Source organism: Carassius gibelio, chromosome A8, assembly GCF_023724105.1.
Source record: "Carassius gibelio isolate Cgi1373 ecotype wild population from Czech Republic chromosome A8, carGib1.2-hapl.c, whole genome shotgun sequence".
Taxonomy (NCBI): domain Eukaryota; kingdom Metazoa; phylum Chordata; class Actinopteri; order Cypriniformes; family Cyprinidae; genus Carassius; species Carassius gibelio.
In genome coordinates this window covers 12,999,531-13,022,345 of record NC_068378.1, presented here as the reverse complement: position 1 = coordinate 13,022,345, position 22,815 = coordinate 12,999,531, and the positions used below count along the sequence as shown (strand labels likewise).

The following is a 22,815-nucleotide window of genomic DNA, read 5'->3' as shown; positions in this document are numbered from 1 at the left end:
GAGATTGTGCTGCCAGTTGTGTCGGATGTCGGTTATCTGGAAGAGAAGTGGAAAGATCCAGTGTTAATGGAAGTGTGAGTACACTGAAATATTCATCGAGTCTACAGTTATTTTGCAAGTGTGGAATATCCATATACCTCTTGTGAGTTGTGACCAGTGTGAGGGGCCCCACCGTAATAGGATTGGTGGGTGAGCCGGGACCAGCAAAAAAGGAATCTGGTGCCTTGTCGTGGCTGTGACGTTTCCTCTGGCCGTCTGTTGCATCGGTGCCCCCAACGTCCAGGAAATAATCCCCGGTCCTATGTGGTTTTGCCCCTAATTCACTGTGAGTGTGTGGAGTGCAGTGGGTGAGTCCTTTTCTTTGCTGTGTGTACACTTGAAGTCTGCAGTGTCGTGCTGTGTCATGTCGTCAGTAATCACCCTCTAGGCTGGGAGAGAAAACCCTGTGGAGAAGAACGTGCACCGGTGTTGTGAGACGACCGTCTTTTATATACATGCCCACTCGTGGCTTTGGACCCCTACTCCGCCGAGTGGTGACGTGTCAACAATAGCAAGTAAGGAACAGTGTGCATATTGTGGGGGACGACGACTGAGAGAAGTGTTGGCTGCTATACGAACATCCAGCTGTGTAGCCCTTGTGTATGAATACCTGCTTGTGGAGTGCTTTCAGAGGTTCGCCCCTGTCTAGATCTCTGGTCCGTTGTCTGGAAGAGAGGAAAGGGAAGCGTTCGAGTCATTCCTGAGGTACATACCCGGTGGCACAAACCTACCTGAAGTCACCCAGCGTCGTGGCACCAGCTGAGGCCGTGGAAGGCCCAACGTGCAGCAACTTCACTCTGTACTCCTGTCCACTCTTGGTCAAATTCGAGAGGTGGTGTCTTTCTCCATATATTCACTGAAGCTAAGTAAATTTGTGAAGGAACTCTGTCTGTCTGTTACCAGTCCTACAGGTCTGAGCTTGAGGCTCTGAGTCATCGTGGGAGTGTTTCCACGGTTGGAGGTGACCGTGTTGAGTGTTGGTCTGGGAAGTCTGCCCCGGTGAAGAAGACCACAGTTGTCGTGACATATACACCTTCTCTAGACTCCCGAGCTGAAAAGGGCTTAAGCCTGACGTCCACCTCTTCGAGGGTCTGTGAGTTGTATCCATTCAGTATTGTCATTGTATACCCACCTGCATGCCCAAAGTCAAGCTCCAGTTGCCCCTGTATACCCCTCTGTACGCCTAAAGCTAAGAGCCAGCGTATTGCCCTTGTATACTACCTGTACGCCCAAATTCATGTCCTTCTGTATACTTACCTGTGCGCCCCGAGTGAAATACCAGTGCATCGCCCTTGCATACTCACCTGCAAACTCCATCCGTAGGGTTTACCTGGACGAAAATGTTAACGAAGTTAAGGATTGTGTATCTTTCTTGCATACTTACCTATACACCGAAGGCCAAGACCCCAATATATTCACCTGCATTCTTACCTGTGGACCTCTTAGGCGCTTCTAACCGCGGACCCAGAATCTCGTGGTGAACGGCGTCAGGTACGCACCCCACCCAATTCATCAGAATTACGTACCTTCTTTACTCTGCGTGCAGGGACTGGAAGGGCCCCACCGACGGTTCTCCTGCAGGAGAAACACAAAGGCACTACTGAGGAAAACCCTGTTGAGTCACGTGAAGGAAACCTGAGAGTCCCCGTGACAGAGTCAAAAGCGACTCGGACCTATACTCTCTGGCCTCGAGAGTGGATTTTAGATTCCCTTTTCCCTTCCCTTCACACCTTTTTAAATAATTTAAATAAAGTTGTTTCAATTATACTCTCTCTCTCTCGTGTGTCTGGTCATTGGGGTGTTCTTGGGACCTCCTCGAGGTGGAAACTAGGGAGGGGCGAGACCCACGACATCTGTGGTCTGCTCCGACCTGTGACATAAACAATAACATCATTGTTGTCAAGCACATAGACGCATCACAGATCTAAAAAATAGGGAATCTACCTATTCATATCTATGGCTGTACCTGCATGAATAGTCACATGAAATGCGTTTTAGGTTGTGTAATGTAGATCGTTTCTGAAATGCAGCAGAAATGCCAGTGTAGACAAGGATCATTTTCATTCTAACGACTTTTTAAAACGAAAACTCACTAGTGTAAACGGGGCCTTGCAGTAGCTGATTCAGAAGCACCAGAGTGTCATAGCAAAGTCGGAATTGACACTTTTTTTTTTTAAATAGCCTTTGCGCAGCCAGCCTTGTAGACTACTCTAGGTTCACAAAACTGTCGTCCATAAAATGTGTTGCACAAATTCGAACATCTGGGTTGTTGCTGTTCTGTTGTCAATAAATTTTAACAAAATGATTCCTCATTGCATTTACTTTCGGGAGGCCAAATAAAGTAATTTTGCTTTAGCAAAGAAACTCGCAGCGTCTCCCTGACATGGATGCATCAACACTACTGTGGTTCCTGAAACCATGCTTTCTTTCTTTGCGTGAACATTTGGGCGGCATTACACAAATATTTCCACATCGTGTAGACATGGGGCATGTTTGAATGAGGCGCTTTAGCCCGGTTTGGATCAACCTTCTCTTTTAGTTAGAATAAATCCTCTTGTGGAAGACTTTGAGCTTTGTTGCTCTGCAGCTCTTATACATGCACAAAAAGCTACATAACACACTAAATAAAAGGAAAAATAGAAATAGCATCATATGACCCCTTTAACAGCAAAACTAGCTATGTTGTATATACAAAATATGATAGTATTGCCAGTTACAATATATACAATGATTTGGTTTAAAGCACTTTCATAACTGAATAAAAAGCAAGAACACAGCTGAAAAATACCAAATATGTGTGTGCACTATGTATTTATGCTTCAACGAATAAACATATTTTAATGCTTATTAGTATTACACAGTTAGCTTAGCAACGTGCTAACAACAAAATGTACTGAAATCAATTGCATGCTCAGTCCAGTTTGTGTGGCTGACAGAGTTTCTGCCTATGTAGAGTCTTCCTCATCAGTCACTTTCGGTTCCATAGAGGTTAGGATGTTATTTTTCTAGGTTTTGGAACAAAGCAAATTTTTTCTCGACTAACCAACCAACAACTGTAACTTCTAAAGTAGTATGATGCATTGAACAAACTATATTACCATCTCAAATCTTGTTCAGCAGCAATGTCTTGAGGTTAAAGAGATGGCAACTTCTCGTAAAGGTACTGAAATACAATGAAACTTGCAAAAAAAAAAAAAAAAAAATTGCAGAAGTTTTATGCTTACTGGCCCTAACTGCAGTGCTGGGACCTTCACAGACTCTATCAACTAAAGGATGGGAGCAGTAATTGTTTATTTACCATTTACTGAGGGAAAACCCCACTACTTCCTGCTCATTAATAATTTACATGTTTCAGTTGGATGAGGTACAAAGTCACTCTCCCTCTCTGTCTTCTTCTTTTCAGGCTATGCGTTTGTGTGTGTGGCCGCTGAGCAAACTATGTGTTTGTGTTGTGTGTCAGAGCAGACAACAGCACTCTCGTCAAGGCGGTCTCTCCTGCTTGAGCACCTTTGGCTTGTGGCTGTTTTGGCCCTGCTGAACTTCAGGTTATCAGTGGAAACATACTCTGTCATCTTATGCTATTGTACATTCTGTTCTTGAACTTGAACTTGAGGAATTTTCAACTCAGAAACTTAATTTTACATATCTCCTATCCGACAAGACTCAATGAATACTTTCTCCTCCTGTTTTACGGAAATATGTATTAAAACAAGCAATATAGTATATGTATTTTTGGTGAAGTGTCTTACCTGGGGACACCAATATCAGTCGAAGAGGTAGAGGAGGTTTTGTGTGCTGTATCCTGTATCCTGTGGCTTTTCCCAGCTGATACTAAATCCCCAAACCATTTAGCTCACTGTGGACAAAAACAGCTCGTTTCATTATTGTGAACATTTATGTATACGCTATTGTCTAAAAGTTTGGGGTTAGTTAGATTTTCTATTTTATTTAAAGGGGGGGTGAAATGCTATTTCATGCATACTGAGTTTTTTACACTGTTAAAGAGTTGGATTCCCATGCTAAACATGGACAAAGTTTCAAAAATTAAGTTGTACGTTTGAAGGAGTATTTCTGTTCCAAAAATACTCCTTCCGGTTTGTCACAAGTTTCGGAAAGTTTTTTTCGAGTATGGCTCTGTGTGACGTTAGATGGAGCGGAATTTCCTTATATGGGTCCTAAGGGCGCGTCTGCCGGAAGAGCGCGCGCTCCCGTATAGCAGAGCAGAGAGAGGCTGTGCACAGACAATCACTGATCACAGCGAGAGCGTTGCGAAATGTCACAAAAGGAGTGTGTTTTTGGTTGCCAGGGCAAGACAACCCTGCACAGATTACCAAAAGAGAAACAGCATTAAGGGACCAGTGGATGGAGTTTATTTTTACAGAGCATCAACGGAGTTGTGCAAGTGTTTGTGTTTGTTCCCTGCATTTCGAAGATGCCTGTTTTACAAACAAGGCCCAGGTTGACGCTGGATTTGCACATCGTTTATTTCTTAAGGATAATGCAATCCCAACGAAAAAGGGTCACGATCGTGTGTTGGAACCGCATGCGGTGAGTAAAACTGCTTCAAATATCTCTGTGTAGTTAACTTAGCAATCAGCGCGTAAGCACATCAAGTAAACAACATGCGATGTTGTTATTAAACTGCACTTTCCACATGTACAGCTTAAAAAAAAAAAAAAAAGACGACAAAGTGGAACTTAGTCATTTTCCAAAACCGCTAAGCAAATATATACAGTTTCAGTACATACCACATAGAGAAGCCTTTGCTGATGCTGCTCTTGTTAAATTTCAGCCTCTGGATCTGTGTCACAGCTTCCAAACGCGCTCAACACAAAATCCTACTGGCGCTCGTGATTCTTTAGCTCCGCCCACACGTCACGCATCTAGGCACTCGTGTTTTTCCGGGAAAAATCGATACAGACTATCTTTCTCTTATGAATATAATAAAACTAAAGACTTTTTGGAGTTATGAAGGATGCAGTACTACTCTATAGGTACTCAAGATTAACAGGATATTGAGTGAAAACGAGCATTTCACCCCCCCTTTAATTATATATAAATATATATATATATATATCTATCTATCTATATATATATATATATATATATATATATATATATATATATATATATATATATATATATATATATATATTATTATTATTATTATTATTATTTCAGAAAGGGCACATAAAATTGATCAAAAGTATATTTATAATGTTACAAAAGACTCTATGGTATGAAGCAAAATAATGTAAGACATATGGGGGCGGCTTTAAACGCTGTTGGAAGAGCAGCACCAGTAAAGCAAGCACTCATAATGCCTTTAGCAGGCCGCTAGCACTGAGGTGCTAGAGGGAAAAAGGAACTGGTCAAAAAACACACACACAGACCAGAAGAACGTCTCAGGTTACGAATGTAACCGTGGTTCCCTGAGAGGGAACGAGACACTGCGTCCTCTGAAGGGACACTATAGCCGCGTTTCCACCGCAGGAACTTTACCCAGGAACTAGGGACTCTGGCATGGTACTTGGTGTGTTTCCACCGCAGGAACTAGGAACTAAATAAAGTTCCGGGTAAAAAAATGCCCCTCAGAAAGTCCCTGCTGGCGAGGTGGTACTTTTTCAAAGTTCCGGAACTTTCGGGGGCGGGACTTTGAACTCAAAAACTCAAATCTGTTGTTTATTTATAAATACAGCGCCTATTTAAAAATGTGTTTCGCCGATCTCAGAGACGGTGAGCTCCACTCGATCAGCGGGAGCTCAGTGATCATCTATCCGACGAGAAGCAGCCCTCACCTCGGATAGTCCTTCTGATATGTGCCGCTGGCTCTGATGTGTCTTTAGTGGTTAAACATAAAATATAATTCAGCTGCGGGGTAAATCTAACAGGTTTTCTTTGTTCTGTTTTCAATTTATCTATATGTTAAAATGAAAATAAAAAAGGCAAATTTATATAATATTTCGTTTCATTGTAATGGCTGCATATACACATATATCCCTGAACTAAGTACATTTCTGCAGCTTTTAATATGCTTAAATGAAAACCAAAGGAGGCAGTGGTATTTGATATCCTATTTCATTTTATTGTAAATATACAGTAAGGAAAATTGCAGTAGCCAAGACGAGCTGACTGAAGTTATCAAGTATGCTGCTGTTTATAGATTTACCTGACTTGCATAGTCAAGGACATCACACTCCCAAGACGAATGCACAAAGTCTGAACTAACTACCGATGATGCACGTCCAAAATCAGCGTACTTTTTTTTTTTTTTTTTTAATCAGCGGTACTTTGTATTGAGAAACGCGTGCAGACCTATGTCACCAGTCTATTTGCCTAATCTACCCGGTACTTCACACCGCGGTGGAAATGCAGAAAGCAACAGGTCTGGGGGGAAAAAGTTCCTGGTAAAAAAAGTTCCTGGTACAAATGTTCCGGGTAATTTCGGTGGAAACGCGGCATATGGGGAACACCTCGTCGTGACCCGTGTCTGAAACATACTTTGAAAAACGCCAACATGTTGGCCAGCGACAGCCTCTGACGTCACTACCGGCGCGACTATAAATACGCGCCCGTAGGACCTGTCACTTATCTTCTTCGTGAAGCTTGCGTCCGAAGCATGGCAGGGAGCTAGAGGACGCAGTGTCTCGTTCCCTCTCAGGGAACCACGGTTTCATTCGTAACCTGAGACGTTCCCTGTCAAGGGAACTTCGAACTGCGTCCTCTGAAGGGACACTATGGGGAACAGTATACCCACGCTGCCATGCTGAGGGGAGTGCAGGCCAGAAGCATGGCAAACACTAAGTACCAACTCTACCAACTCACCGGAGTCGCCTCTGGGACGGTTCGACGGCTGTCCGTGACATTATCCCTTATGGCCAAAGGCCTAAGCTACATACCCAACTTACCTGTGGGGCTTAGCCCGGGGTAGAGCTGAAGGCTTGCAATCACAAAAGATTCCTTTAAAGGGATACGGCTAAGAACAATTCTGATGATCAGCCAGGCTCTGTAAAAGGAAACTCACAGAGTTGTTAGTAGACATATAATCACCAGCAACATAACACCCATAAGCAGGTAAAGCAAGGGTTATGTACTCACCCACCCTCCTGCTACTGGAGTCCCGCTTGCGGGGCGCCCCCTTCTGGTCCGGACCGTCAGTAAGGCGGTTACTATGCTTAACATAGAACCAACCAAAACATCATAGGTCCAGGAAAGGAGACTGTTATGTGAGAAACTTTCCACCTAACCTCGATCAGGTGGAGAGCTGGTGGCTACAGGGGAATTAGGCAAGGGTGGATAAAAACAGAAGTTAAAACAGAGGTAAAAAACATCCGGAGCTACTAGGTATTGCTCTGATCCGGGCGAGGACACTGCCTCGTCTGAATCACATCCCTCAGACCCTGCTTACCTCTCCGTGACCCGCGGTTCCTCTTGCCCCTGCCCCTAGGCGGGGGAGGAGCGTGAGCCGCGACACTAGCCTTCTGCGCCCGTCTACGATCCTCAGATCGAGATGGGCCAGGACCCCTTTGTTGTTTGGGCTCGGACCTGGACCTTCGTGGAATGAAGGATTTAAAGGCAGCGGAGCGCGCCCTTGCCTCCCTGAACTTTCCGACCACCGTCTCGACGGAGGTACCGAAAAGCTCAGAAGGCGAGACCGGAGCATCGAGAAGAAACCCCCTTTCTTCCCTCCCGATGTCTGCCAGGTTCACCCACAGATGTCTCTCCGTTACCACCATGGCCGCCATAGACCTGCCCATGGCAGAGGCGGCCTGCTTGGTAGCCCAGAGAGAGAGGTCTGTGGTGCGGCGCAGCTCGGCTACCTGGTCAGGTGAAAGGCCCTCACCTGTATCCAGGTCCTTCAGCAGGTCAGCCTGGTAAGCCTGAAGCACTGCCATTGTGTGCAACGAAGCCACAGCCTGGCCTGCTGCCGCGTATGATTTGCCATTTAAGCAGGATGTATCCTGGAGGGGCTTAGATGGCAAAGAGGGATATTTAAGAGAGGACGTTTCACCCTCAGAGAGATAGCTAGCCAGCGTCTCTTCTACAGGGGGCATTCCTCTCATAGCCGTTTTCGTGCATGCCCTCGATATTAGCACTACTCGTATGCTGAAACCGATGGACGCGAGAGGAAAACGGCCTCTTCCATTCCTTTTCGACTTCTGCATGCAAGTCAGGCAAGAATGTAAGGCACACCTGGGCTGGAGGGCTATGGTCAGACAAATAACGCTCATTGAGGCGACCTCGTGATGTTACCTTTCTGGCACGCTTCCATGGCAAATCTAATTTTGCCGTGGCGCGATCCATAACCTCTAACAGCTCCTCATACGCAGGACAGGAGGATTGAGAAGGCTCAGCCTCAGCCACTCTCAGACATCTCCTGCTCTTTCTGTGTAGAACCCAGCAGAGCACTAACTTCAGTGTCAGAAGGGGTCAATGACAACGCATCTTCCTCCCCAGAGGGTGTCGCTGGCCAACATTTTGGGGTTTTTCAAAGTATGCTTCAAACACGGGTCACGACGAGGTGTTCCCCATAGTGTCCCTTCAGAGGACGCAGTTCGAAGTTCCCTTGACAGGGAACAATCCGCTTCTGTTTAAAGGGGTCATATGATGCTGCTAAAAATAACATTATTTGTTTTTTTTTTGATCAACTTGAAAGACTGTTTGCCAGAGGGCTTCACTCCGAATACCTCAAGCATGTGACAGAAATGTTACACCCCTTAACATATTGTTATGCCCTGTCCGGCCGGAGCGACAAGACATATACATAAAACCCATTATAAATATGATATTAACATGACTTCTATTCGTGTCCTCTTTTGGAAGGCCAAACAAAGTAGCTTTGCTTTCACAGTGAAACACACAGCATATATACGACATGGTAGCAGCGTCAACAATAATACTACAATGAGAAGTAAACCTTCTTTTTTTGCGTGAACATCTGGGTGGCGTTATGCAAATCTTCCCACATAGTAACATAGAGATGTGGGGGCGTGTTAGAACGAGCCATTTAAGGGGTGTGTGGACGAGTTTTAACTTTTATAAAGAATATCTCTTTTGATTTGAGACTTTAGTCTTTACAACTTTACAGATCTTCTTTATGCACCAAGAGCTTGAAACATTCCAAAGAGAAAGGAAACATTTAAATCGCATCATATGACCCCTTAAGCATGGCTCAAGGATATTTACTTTGATACTGCTTTACCCTCACAGGGAATATTGACCAAACCATCTGCATTAAATACACACACACACACACACACACACAAAAAAGCAAATCATGTCATGCTTGTCATACCAACTCACTCAGTTTAGCCAAATATATGATATCTTACCCTATAAATGTATAATTAGTGAGGCTGTGCTTTGATTTCCCCTGTATAACCACATTCCATATAGCTGTATCAACACCGTGCCTGGGGACCAACTTCACACACAGTCTCTCCTTCCTCAAAGCCTGCTCCTCTAGGAGAGAAAGAGATATAACAGCCATAACATAAACAGCCCTAATTATGTCTTTCATTTATCAGCATTATAACTACATTTAAACCAGAGTGCTTTTATATCCCACAGTCCTATATACTCACAACTAAAACCTACATTATGCATCAATTCCCCCACAAACAAATTGCCTGACCTACTGTATTTGTCCTTGGGAAGCCTTATCAACAATGACACAACAATATATGTATAAAAAAACAACCTATTTCCTAACAGTTTATTCAGAGAGAAAAGCTAAATATATATGTGCATTAATATTTGAACACCATATAAAATGCAACTTATCTGACGTTTTGAGGATCCAGGCACATATAAGTATATGAAAGCCCATCATAATTACATAAAAATGTCTTTGGGTGCTAGAGGGTAATCTTCAGCATCAGAAGGTGTGTAAGAAGGATGTAAGGGACTTGACTGAAAGTGAAATAGGCATCATTTTAAAGGCATCTATTAAACATGGCCTTACTACAATAAAGCGGCACATTAAAACCAGCACCCAATGAGACTCCGTCTTCCTCGTAGTCATTCCTCCAGAACCTGCTACCAGACTCTACCATATTACTCCTGAGCCCACCCCATTCTTTTCGAGGCAACACTAGGGCGAGGGCCGTGTAAATGCAATAATAATGAAAATAATAAACAAGCTGCCCTCACTCCCAATGCCAAAATAATATTGCGGCATTCTCAAAGGCGCGTTGAGAGGAGAAGAGAGAAGACGAGAAGCGGAGAAATACACAGCACTCAAAAAGCACTAAAGCATCAAGGGAATGCATTTCATTAATATTAGATAACCACCATCCACTCCCGCTCTGCACAAATAAATACATAAATAAATAAGCACATCATAAAGAAAAGCTGGGTTCTGGCAGAGATAAACAATGACTCATCGTTCTCCTCTCCTCCTACCTCTGGGGCAAAATGTTTATTTTACTCTCTCGCACATAAATTAAGCTAAACCTGAGCCCATGAAACATTCACATTCACAACCTCTGGAGAATTGCTCCCTCAGGATGACTACAGAGAGGAGAGAGAGAAAACGAGAGGATGAAAGCAAAAAAAAAAAAAAAAGAAGGAAACTATGCTTACGGGTATCCGTGGTGTCTTGGATCGGAGTGAAGCCCTCTGGCAAACAGTCTTTCAAGTTGATCAGCTTCAGGATCACGTTGCATAAATGCTTCTGTCACAAAATGTAGTGATATAATAATGACTATATGAGTTCAAACCATGATAACAATGAACCAGTTAAAAGTGCATCTCAGGGTTAAAATTATGTCTAGAAGCATTCATTTATGCATGATCCGTACCTACAGTACAATGAAAAGGCCAAAAAAGAGGGCAGTGATTGTTGAATCACTGCCCTCTTTTAAGCATGCAAGCACCTGTGTGCTAGCCATCATCTTCAGACATGGCAGCCCAGCTCTTGGGCCAGTCGGTGGCAAGCCAAATTGCGTGTGCTTCAGAACAGGGAGTACTTGAAAACAATCAGGAGCTGTTTAGTTGACATTTTCAAGCATGACTTTTTCCCTCAGCCTCCCCAGCCCACACTCATTATGGTTCCATTTTTCGCAGTAATAAATAGCAATAATTCGGCAAAAGCCCTGAAAGAGTGCAGCTAGTGTGGCGTGACTTGATGAGTCCGACATTCTGGATGCCGCCGCTACTGTTACCCGGCAGTTATTACCACTACAGACCATTTGTATTCATAGTTCTGACTTGAGGGTATGAATATTGATGAATGCTATTACTATGCATGGAGCCTGTTTTTTTTTTTTTTTTTCTTAAAGCTTATATATATATATATATATATATATATATATATATATATATATATATATATATATATATATATATATATATATATATATATATATATATATATATATAGATGCAGGAGATATTTTTCCAATCAGGACCTGACAAAGGGCCATCTACCTCCAACCCTGAGTATGATAAATAACAAACTGTTTACTTCCCACCACATAATTCACTGGCTAATTCTGTAGAATCTGTTTTTGTCATAGACAATTACAGTGGGGGCCACTTTGACTGACAGACAAAACAGCCTTTGTTGATGGCACTGCCATGTTTTATTAGCGTCAAGGACTTCGAAACAGTGCAGACACACATTTTAAGACTCCACGCTGGGGAGGTGGCAGAGGGGAATGATGTTCCACATACTAAAACTGCGGCTCTCATTGAACTTGATCAACAGGCAGAAGCGTGCTGGAATTGGCCAGGGAAAACCAGCCACAGCGGATTACAACGTCTTTTCTGAATATCATAACCATTACAGGGCGTAGAAGATGTAGTTTTACTGCTATGAAAACAATACAACACTGTGACAGACAAAAACATTGTTTTCCTGCTTTTTTTTTTTTTTGGTCACTGGTAAATTTTGTTGTGAAAAAAGTACAAATAAAATCAAAAGTAAATTTTTAATTGTTTACTTTATTGCACTTTATCTATGTGCACATGTAGATTTAATTTACAATACATATCTTTTAAAGCACAATTTCTCAAAATGTGCTTTATCTCATTCTCATTGTCTTATGCACTTCTTCTTATGAAATCTCCACTTCAAGAACACTTACACCAAACTTTACAGTCTGATTCCTTTCTAAGTGACATCAGCAGAAAAGGAAAGTTGTTTGAGTGGAAGAAGTCTATATATATATATATATATATATATATATATATATATATATATATATATATATATATATATATATATATATATATATATATATATATATATATATATATATATATTATTATTTGTCAAATTAATAACTAACTGATAAAATTATTAACTGAATCTGGTTATGGTCTATAATGCTCAATATTGCCCCAAATTGCTGGGTTGTCCAACAAACTGTATTAGTAATCTTGTGAGACATTCACACGTTTTAAAAAGAAACAAATTTTTTCTATAAAGAGAAACATATCCATTTATAAAGGTGAAAGAAAACTTTCATAAAGAAATGTTTTAATATACAGTATGGGCTAAGACATTATTATATATTTAAAAATATATAATCATTAATTAATGAGTGAAAGGCGTTTTGTTGTAACAGTGCATATAAAAGGAAAAATTATGTTCACTGGTGACATATAACACTGAATAACAATGACCCACCAAAACAAGTTCATTAGCCACAGCCTATTTTCACCATCCACACTACATATTTCTTGGTCATATTTCATAACCAAGAATCCCCATAACTAAAAGTTTTAAATTTTTTGGATGTTTTCTCCATCTTTGATTAATGGCTTGGAGGTATCCAAACTGTCTACAGGGACCAGGTTGATTTAACCAAATGAAATCAGAAACTACTAACACGCAAAGTTGCATTTATGAATAATCATAAACCAAATTCCTTCGGGAGAACCGGAGATTATCAACAAATTTTCAAATGCAAGCTTGCCGGGGGGACTTCATACATCAAAAAAAAAAAAGTATTTGCATTTGGTTTAGATACTTCACTTTAAAGGACGGAACATGTTTTGAAGGAGTTTGTGATCAAAGACCTGAGCAGAACCCTAATGAGGGATGGACTGAAGCAAACTGGGCAAACACACTCAATGACTGCATGTGAAAAAACTGGGGAAAAACTTGCAATGAGCATGTTAAAATGTACATGTTTTGACTTACATTTGGCAATTGTGGCAGCTCGGGTGAAGCAAGAATAGTGTGTGACCTTGGATTTGAATATGCTGTCCTTTCACAGGTTGGCGTCGAAGCCATCTGTTGTTTGTGCAACCTACATGAAAAAAAAAAAAAAAAAAGCACAGAGAGGAGAGTGTGCATTGAGGTGAGATCAAGTTAATGTATGGACCGTTTGGTGTGTTTCCTTTTTTTGCCCTGCTCTGTGCATACTTGGCATAATTAAAGCTTGCTTGGGCTCTCACTCCATCTCATTAGAGCCCTATGCAAGTGGAGAAGAATCTTCAGCCTCCAAAAAGGGTATAAAAAAACACCCCCCCCCCCCATGGGACAATAAAGATGAGACAAGACCTCGCAAAAATGCCTTGAACAAGCTAAATAAACTTCAATGTGCTCTGTAGAGAGTAAGCAGTTACCTTTCTGAAAATAGTTAAAACAACTATAGTTATTACACAATTAATACATTTGCCACAGAATGTTGAATTACAACTGCAGTGACAGGAAGTGGAATTTACTGAGCTGAAAAACAAATATATATATAGATGTGGAAGACATATTTATATTTTTAGAATACATTTTCATATTTACCATATTACTACTTATTACTATTTAAAAAATAACTTTTTTTCCCTTCACAGCCACCAAAACCTTAATATAATAGAATAGAATAGAATAGAATAGAATACACTCAAAAAAATGATTTTTGCTATTTGTTCAATTTAATTAATTAAAATGAGCACATACAACACAACTCTTGGTAAAAATGGTCCCAACTTAATTTTATTTAACATAAACAATGTAATTTTCAAAAAATTAGGTTTACAAGATTTTTTTTAATTGAGTCAACAAGAATATTTTTCGTTCGTCTTAACCGGATGTACGTCATCAGCTGAAACGGATGCAGATGGATTGTTCAGCTGCATACATGTGAGATGGGTAAGTGGCCATTTCAATCTATCACCATCCATCTTATTTAATTAACAAATTAATTAAAATATGCTTTTTTTAACATCTTGTTGCGTACCAGAAAGTTATTTTTCTATAAGCATTGCATGAAAATAGCTCTTTGTAGCTGATGTTAGGTTTCTGGACTCAGCATGCAGTCTTATATTTAAATCATTCTCTTTTTTTTTTTTTTTTTATTTTTTTTTTCTGAAAGTATCAAATAAAGTTAGCATGAAGAATCGCAGAACAGAGAGAACATAAATATATATTCAGTACCATAAATTAATGTATAAAACCAGTGCCATAAGACACCCCCGATCATTAGAAATGGCCAAACTGTCCCACAGGATTTTAAATTCTTACTCTGCATTCAGCTGTTGTTAGGGGGACAAAAACGTTTCCGTTTATCGCTAGTAAAAACGATTTGAGATGCCAATCAAAGCGCGCAGCAGCCAATCCAAGGCTTTAAATTAGTCACGCTTGTTGAGGTCACGTGTTCGTGACTGAATTCACCGCATTCACAAAGTCTCTCGTCTTAATCAACAAATAGAGTTTTAGCGACGTAAGTACGAGATAAATTTCGCTGCTTTAGTAATTGTAAGTGGAGTTTTGCATATCTTTTGCTAAATTATGGTCATTGACCGACTTATGTCTGTGTAGGCAGCTAATAACATCATGTTTCTCCAAGCGCTTGTACATTACGTGTAAATTAATGTTATTCTGTTACTTGAGATTAATATATCAAGAGGAATAATCGACAATAATGATTTGTCATAAATAATTTGGCAGCCTGACCCTGTACTAAATACTTGTTTTTTCTTTGTAGCATTTTAAACTTTTTTTCTTTTCTTTGCTGAATTGCCCATAAACAAGACCTCTGTAATTTATGTCTTCAGATTAATGCTGAATTTCGTCGGATCACAACCCTTACTTTACAGTCCAAATTCCTGTCCCAACTGTATCAGTTTTCTGAAGATCAGCTGACAGTGTTTACCATAAAGGGTGGAGTGTTTAGAAAAAGCATTCGGGATGTGATGGTGCCAATGTCTCAGGTTGTATTATTACTTTAATTATTTTTATTTATTTAATTACTTTCTAATACAAGCTATTGATATAGTGCTCTGTAATGCATAAGGGGTCAGAGATGTGTATTGGAGGGTGTTATGTCAAATGTATAAATATCAGAAACTTAAAACTTTTGTCTGTTTTCTTAGAATGGAGACCAAGCAAGAGTGCATTCTCAAGGGGCTATGCATCCACCTGAATGAAGATCCACAGGATCTGGTGAAGGGAGTATATGGTGAGTATAGAGTTCTCTTTCATTACAAACAGTTATAAGAAGTAATAACAAATTTGACGTGCAAAAGAAGTGACATGAACTGCGCATAAAATGTTTTGTTCAATTTAAAAGCAGAGACACTTTCTTATATACTTTATCTTTTGATATATTTTAATATTCAAAGAAAACTGCTGATGGGATAAGAGTTAATGTTTTTTAATGTTCAAATATTGAGTAAATTGTAAAGCCAAGATATTATTTAAATGACTGATGTTAACTTCTCTTTAAACCTTTGTACTCCACACAGCCACTGGTTTAGGTTTACGTGATATCATCCTGTTTGATAAGCAAAGTTCTTAATAGTCAAGTCAGTTCTCCTTTATTTATATAGCACTTTATACAATACAATTGTCAAAGCAGCATAATTAAACAGGAAAATACTTTGTCGATAATGCAAGAGGACAATAAGAAAACAGTTTTTTTTTTTAAGCTAAAGTCAGTTCATTGATTATTCAGTGATGTCATCATCCAGTTCAGCTCTCTTCCAGTAGTGTCTGTGCAATCAGTCAAGCATCCCCAACTAACAGTTCTCAGAACTGTATACTGTTTATTTATGGGCAGGTTATGGATTTAGTAACAGCATCTTTCAGCTATGAGCCAACAGCAGGATGGCAGTCTAAGGTCTCATACCTGAATTAATGTTAAATCTAGAATTTGTACTTGTAAAATGTTATACAAATCTGTTTTAAAAAAAAATCACATGCAGTATAGTAATGGCATAATTTCTGCAAGTATTATTATTATTTTTTTTTAATATGCTAATTACAAATTTTGTATTTTATTTTTCCCCCAAAGGATGATGACCCTGCAAGAAACAAAGCGGACATCAAGAAGACCTTTTTGGGGATCTGTGATGTAAAGCATGAATTTCCTGCTGCAACAGAAGACCCTGAAGATATCGGCATTGTACTGGAAGATGTGGAGGTGCTCTCTGGTTTAGGTAATGTAGCATTGGCTACAGCCCTGCTATTTGGACTAATATACTCTTTAAATCTTACTCATCCACAGGAGTTCCATTACACTTTTAAGATGCTCCAAAAAATGATTCTTGAACTGGACTTGTGTAAATTGTCTGCCAAAGCACGGGCACTGAAAAAAAAAACTCCTCCGTTAGGTGTGCTGTGTTTGAGGATCACTTTGTGGACACTGTGTTTTATTTTCTTGTAAGCTCGTGTTATTGTTGTACTGCATTTTTGCATGGTGAGCAGAGGTGATTAAGTCTCTCAACCTCATTTAATTGGCTCACTCATTTAATCTCATGTTAAAAAAATAAAATAAAATGTTAAAAAGTTATTCTCTTGTATGCTCATGTTTTATTTGCATTATCATTTTTGAACTTTGAAGAAGGCATGCAAGGTTAAATGTGCTCAAGTTTTCAATACAGATTTTTACAAAACTTAGTGACTTTAACATTCACTTTTTCTTCACAGTAGACTATGGGTATACCTTAAAAAAGGTTTTAATTTAATAGAACAGACGAGTCAAGTTAGATAAGTTTAATTATTTAATTTTTTTCTAGTAGGCAGGACAAAAATGTTTGTAGTTGACATTGCATTGTTAGATATGGTAGACATGACCAAATTGAATGTAGTTAATATGGCATTGTTATATATAGTAGGTCTGACAAAATTCAGAGTAGTTAACCTGACAAAATCTTCTCTATTAGGCATGACAAAACTTTATCTAGTAGGAATGGCCAATTTTCTTTTTGTAATCTTGACTAAAAGAATTTAAGTTTATTCAACAAGATTACTACAAATCGTTTCAAACTAATTCGATTTTGGTTGGAAAATGTAATTAAATTTCGTGGAAAAGTTTACTCAAATTTTTTTAAGTTCGTTCAACAACTTTTTTTTTTGAGTGTAGAATATAAAATAATATAGCCATGAAGTGTTCTGCTTTGTAAATGCTCAATTTAATTAAAAAATGCATACATCATTGCCTTTATTTTCTGTACAGAATAATCAAATATATATAAAAATACACTTACAGCAGTTATAGGAGCTTAATTTCAAAGAATTGCTTTGAAAGATGCTTTTCTGCATCCTGTTTACCTCAGTTCTTTTTTTATTCAAAAATTTAACTGGAATTAAAGGAAAAGTCAGCCCAAAAAATGAAAATTTGCTAAAAATGTACTCACCTTCAAGCAATCCAAGATACTGATGAATTTGTTTCTTCACTGGAACAGATTTGGATAAATGTAGAATTACTGCATTTGTTTGAAACAAATCCAATACAAAGCAAGTGATGTAATGCTAAATTTACCCAAATCTGTTCCAATGAAGAAATAAACTCATCTGCATTTCAGATGGACTGAGGGTAGGGCTGTGAATCTTTGGCAAGGCAGCAATTCGATTCGATTACGATTCATAGGTTTTCGTTTTGATTCAAGAACGATTTTTGCAAATTTGGAATGATTCAATTTTATTCGATTCACAATTAAATCCGATTCGATTCGATTATAACAATTCAATTCTGCATTCTTTAAGTGCATTCACAGGATTATTTAAATGCTTCTACTAAATTCTTTAAATGCTTAGTCAGGGGGCAAATTACAGTAGCATTTATGGTTAGAAAACCATAGGTTAGAAAAAAAAACAAAAAACTTTTGTCCATTGTTAAATGCTAGTTTAATGATGCGACATGGCATACGTAAAAATTTATGTAAGCCAAGTTTTTAAAAAAGAGCTTAAAGAGTATTATGTATGAGCTAACATTTTGTCACACCAGGGGTGTAGCCATAATTTCAGAAGTGACAGAAATGTCAAATACAATCATTTTACTGTATGTAGCCTATATAATAATAATAATAATAATAATAATAATAATAATAATAATAATTATTATTATTATTATTATTATTATTATTTTTTTTTTTACAAGGAATTATCTTCTTTTTTAATTACTTTTAATTAGCTGTATTAAATCAAATACACTCCTGGACAATAATGAATCATTTGTAATCGATATTTTTTTCCTAATGGCTATTTTATGATTGTTTTATATACTAGGCTACATTTAATTAGCAATTATTTAAATTTTCTGCACAGAATAAGGTAGAAAATATACTTTTATAGTTTCTGTACTGTAATAAATGTCAATTAGCACTGCATCATTCATAAATTGTTTGTGTTTTTTTTTTTAAATAGTTTCATCAGTTCATTCTGCTTTTATTCAGTTTAGCTGCAGATATAGCCTGGCACGTCTATGAGAGCGAGATTGCTTCTCTTTCAGTGTGAAAACGTCTTCATCTCTATTTAACTTTTCCTCTCCATCAGCGAATGATTCTGAGAGAAAACGTGCCAGATGTCTGTTTGCTAATGAAACGAACGCAGATCAATCTCGCGCTCTTATTTCAAGGTCGTTGTTAATGCTATGGTTAATTTTAAAAGTTTCCTTCGTATATTCGGTTCATCGGCATTGTTTAAAAACATTAATCATCCAATTGATCTGTGCGTATGATTTAGACACTTACATTTCTGCTCCGTCCATGCAATAAATAGCTATAGCTGTCGACGCCTCCGGTAACTCCGTCGGTAAGATGCAGAGAGCCATTGACAAACTACAGAAAAATAAAACTACTTCACGTTAGCATTACTGGCCACGAGTCCAGATCACATAGATCGTATAGATCACACGTCAGCTGCGTCAGAGACGAACGGAGCGCGAGCGCAATCCTGTGACAGTCTCAGGCGGTAAACAGTGTAGCGCGTGAAGGACAGAGAGGCACGATTCACGAACACTCGTCAAGGTCTCCATTAATTTGTGCGTGTAGTAATTTAATGTGTATACATTTTGAAAGCATTGAATCGCTATAGAAATCGCGATTCATTCTATTCCTAGCATTTTCAATCGATTAGCCTACTGTCCAAGATCGGCGATTCACGATTCAAAAATCATGTTTCAAGATCGATGCATATGAATCGACAGGGTTTGTAATCGATGCATCGAGAAAACGAATGAATCGTTACACCCCTACCTGAGGGTCAACATGTTCTCTGCAAATTTTCATTTTTGGGTGAACTATTCCTTTAAATTGCCATCTTAAATTAAGTTTTGAATAGCCCACAACTCTGAAGTGATCTTTTGTGAGGTCTTGATAGGTGTAAATTAAACTTTCAGAAAAGACAGACAATCTGACAGGAAAAGGCATGTTGAGAAAAAACAGACTGCTGGAGAGAGACAGCAAGAGTGTGGTGGAGCTATAGTCTCAGCAGCTGTTGGCTAGGACGAAAACTCTCAGGAGGAGTCTATACATCATCCACAATATCCTCCCCTCCTTCCCAGCTCCCTCCTCCCTTTACAAGACAACCCGTCCTGGCCACTTTTTTCCAGGTCAGTGCCCCGCTCCTCTTGTCAAGAGTAAACAAAGAGCCAGAGCTGTGAAGCCCAAAGTCAAACAGGGAGGAACCAGGCACCAAAGGAGTCTGTATGCCACCGAGCAACCATGGCAGGCTACACAACCTGAATGTGGAAACAGTGGCTAAGCATTGAGACTGGTAAAAGGAGGAGTGGCACCTCTTCTTTTCGGAAAAAAAAAATAAATAAATAATAATAATAATAATAATAATAATAATAATAAAAAAAAAAACTTTGTATTTACTCAAGTGCCACTTAAGTATAAGTCTTCTGTGCCTTGTGGTTTGTTATTTGCTGATATATAATTTGTCTGTTTAGAGGTTGTTGATAAAGTTCTGAATACTAAAACTAACTATTTTTTTTTTTAAGTGAAGTTTGTTAACAAATAAACAACATAAAGTTGGATATTTTGTTTGCACAGAAAAACTGAAACAGTTGAATGATGGTAGTTAAATATAATAAAATGTGAAGGGGTTTATGTTTGAGCAAATAAAACAAAATCATGTAATTCTGTTGGTTAGACAAGAACTGGTAAAAACTATAATCAGAGTTTAAAACAGTGAAAGCTTTAAAGTCTTGATAAATATAGCTACTAAAAACAAATATTTAAATTATATTTGGTCAATGTACCTATTTGTTTTTGTTTTTTATGAATTATTTTTAATATGTGCACTGAAAGAAAAAAAATACTGTTGAAAGCTTTTATTAAGATTAACATTTTCGAAGTTAAATACACTAGCTAACTTTAGTATATAATTTGGTTGCATATCTTTTTTTTAATAAACATGCTCATTCGTGCAAAGAACGTGAGACATGGATTGACGGAAGCTGTTAATAATTTAAATGGTCTTACTCTAAAAACTAGATAAAAACTAGCAACCAAAAATCAAAGCACAACTGAAGGATTAATTTTTATATTTAGTTGTTTAAAGGTTAATAATTTGTTATTACAGATTATAGGACACATTTGACTGTTAGATGCTAACGATAATCCGTTTAAAATGGTCAAACTTTAGAACACTCATTAAAACTAGCACTAAAACAGACAAATCTGTCAGTTTTCATTTATATTTAAAGATTGATAATAAATAAATGTGTCTGTTTGTGCAAACAAAGTGAAGCAGTTGCATCCTGCTGTGTGTGATAGAGGGAAAGGCCAAGCGGAACAGGGCTTCTGAGAACACGTTGGTGCCATGTGGTGTACACCGGATCCTCAGCGCCAGTGGGCAGAACTCCAACAACGTGCCAACCCACAGACAAGCCGCCGGAGACGGCAACAGTTGGGGACTGGCGCGTGGGGCGGGAAGTGAGAGAGAGAGAAGAAAGAAAACACAGGGAGAAGAGGAAAGCAGAGAGGAAGAACTCAAGCTGCCCGTAAGCTTAACGCAGAGTTGTTTTATACAGTGTTTGCTTTGTGCTTTGTTTTATTCACAAAACTTCCCCTCTCTCTTTCCGCCCTGATTCTTTTCTCAGTGTTTTCGAGGCACACCCACATACACAACAGATATACACTCACTAAACACTTTCCTAGAGGCCATTGAGACTGTTGTCCTAGTTTCCCCTCTCAGCGGTCTGGGATTGCTGAGAGTTGCAGAAGCGCCGGAGAAGCAGCAGCCTCCCTTGTGTCAGTGCCATCTGAGTCCTAAACAAACACAGGACACTGGTGCCAAGCTCTGCTGGAGGCCTCATCTGAAAGAGTTGTTCAAATCTATCCTCAAGCTTAAGGAAATAAAACCTAAACTTATCAATAAATTATGTTACTGTATTTTGGGAAAGGAAGAAATTAAAAACACTTTACTTTTACTTTTTTATACTTTTTAATTGTTCAGTTTTGAGCTAAAATTCTATTTTAAAACAACAAGGCACCAGGGAGATGGAAACTGAAACCAAATGCAAATTTATTTAAACAAAACAATCCAGAACAACATAAATAGCTATTAACTACAGGAAAACGAAAAGTGGACATTACAAAAAGTGTACTTTACTGCACAATAGTACAAAAATAGTTTATGGAAGTTCAAAACTATGGATTAATATTTCATTTATAGTGAAGGTTTATGTTACTTTTAAAAAGACCAATTAATGTAATTTAACAGTACAGCATTGTTAAATCAAAGAATATAGTAAGATTTCAAAGATATAATATATAATAAAAATATAACATATAATATACACTAAAAGATGTTTCAAGAACGGCTTAAAATATTACATTTGCACACCAATATCAGTGATGGCTTCAGGCCGCAGCTCTGCTTTTCCACTTGAGATGTTCTGAAGATCTGCCATGCTTGCTGTGTGTGTGTGTGTGTGTATATATATATATATATATATATATATATATATATATATATATATATATATATATACACATACAGTGGGTATAGAAAAGAATCACCCTCTTTACAATAATCACATTTTGTTTTTGTTTTATCCAGCTGTATTTACTCATTGAAACTTATAACATCCAAGTTATACCAAGAAAGATATACCAAAATGTAAAAGAAAAAAAAAAAAAATAATAATAATAATAATAATAATAATAATAATACTGTCTGCACTGTAAATTTTTATTTATTTATTTATTTATTTATTTTTTTATTTTTTTATTTTTTTTAGTTGACTCAGCAAATTGTTTTTTCTTTTTCTTTTTTACAGTCTGGCAGAGGGCAGCAGATTTTCCTCAAGAATTTGACGATATTTTGCCGCATTGTTTTTTTTTGATAAACACCCCAGCACAGGATATTACCACCTCCATGCTTTACTGGAGGAATGCTGTTATTTGGATGATGAGCTGTATTGGATTTCCACCAGACATAGGGTTTGTTGTTGAGGCCAAATAATTCAATTTTAGTTTCATATGCCTCAGAATCTTCAAGGTGTGTTTTGGCAAAGCTCAGTTGTGACTGCATGTGGCCTTTCTAGGGGAGTTTTTTATTTTTATTTTTTTGCAACCCTTCCATACAAGCAACAT

General features: G+C 38.4%; 1 long non-coding RNA gene and 1 pseudogene across 2 annotated transcripts; one reads left to right on the top strand and one right to left on the bottom strand.

Annotated features, from left to right (window-relative positions):
- Positions 1–1,570: 1,570 nt before the first annotated feature.
- Positions 1,571–22,130, bottom strand: LOC128018126 (multivesicular body subunit 12B-like; annotated as a pseudogene).
- LOC128018488 (uncharacterized) lies at positions 14,094–16,761 on the top strand. Of its 2 annotated transcripts, none has more exons than XR_008184893.1 (4): positions 14,094–14,137; positions 15,043–15,198; positions 15,361–15,446; positions 16,281–16,761. It is a non-coding gene; the product is annotated as an uncharacterized LOC128018488 (long non-coding RNA). The 2 variants fall into 2 exon arrangements; XR_008184892.1 differs by lacking the exon at positions 14,094–14,137 and adding an exon at positions 14,570–14,708.
- Positions 22,131–22,815: the final 685 nt, after the last annotated feature.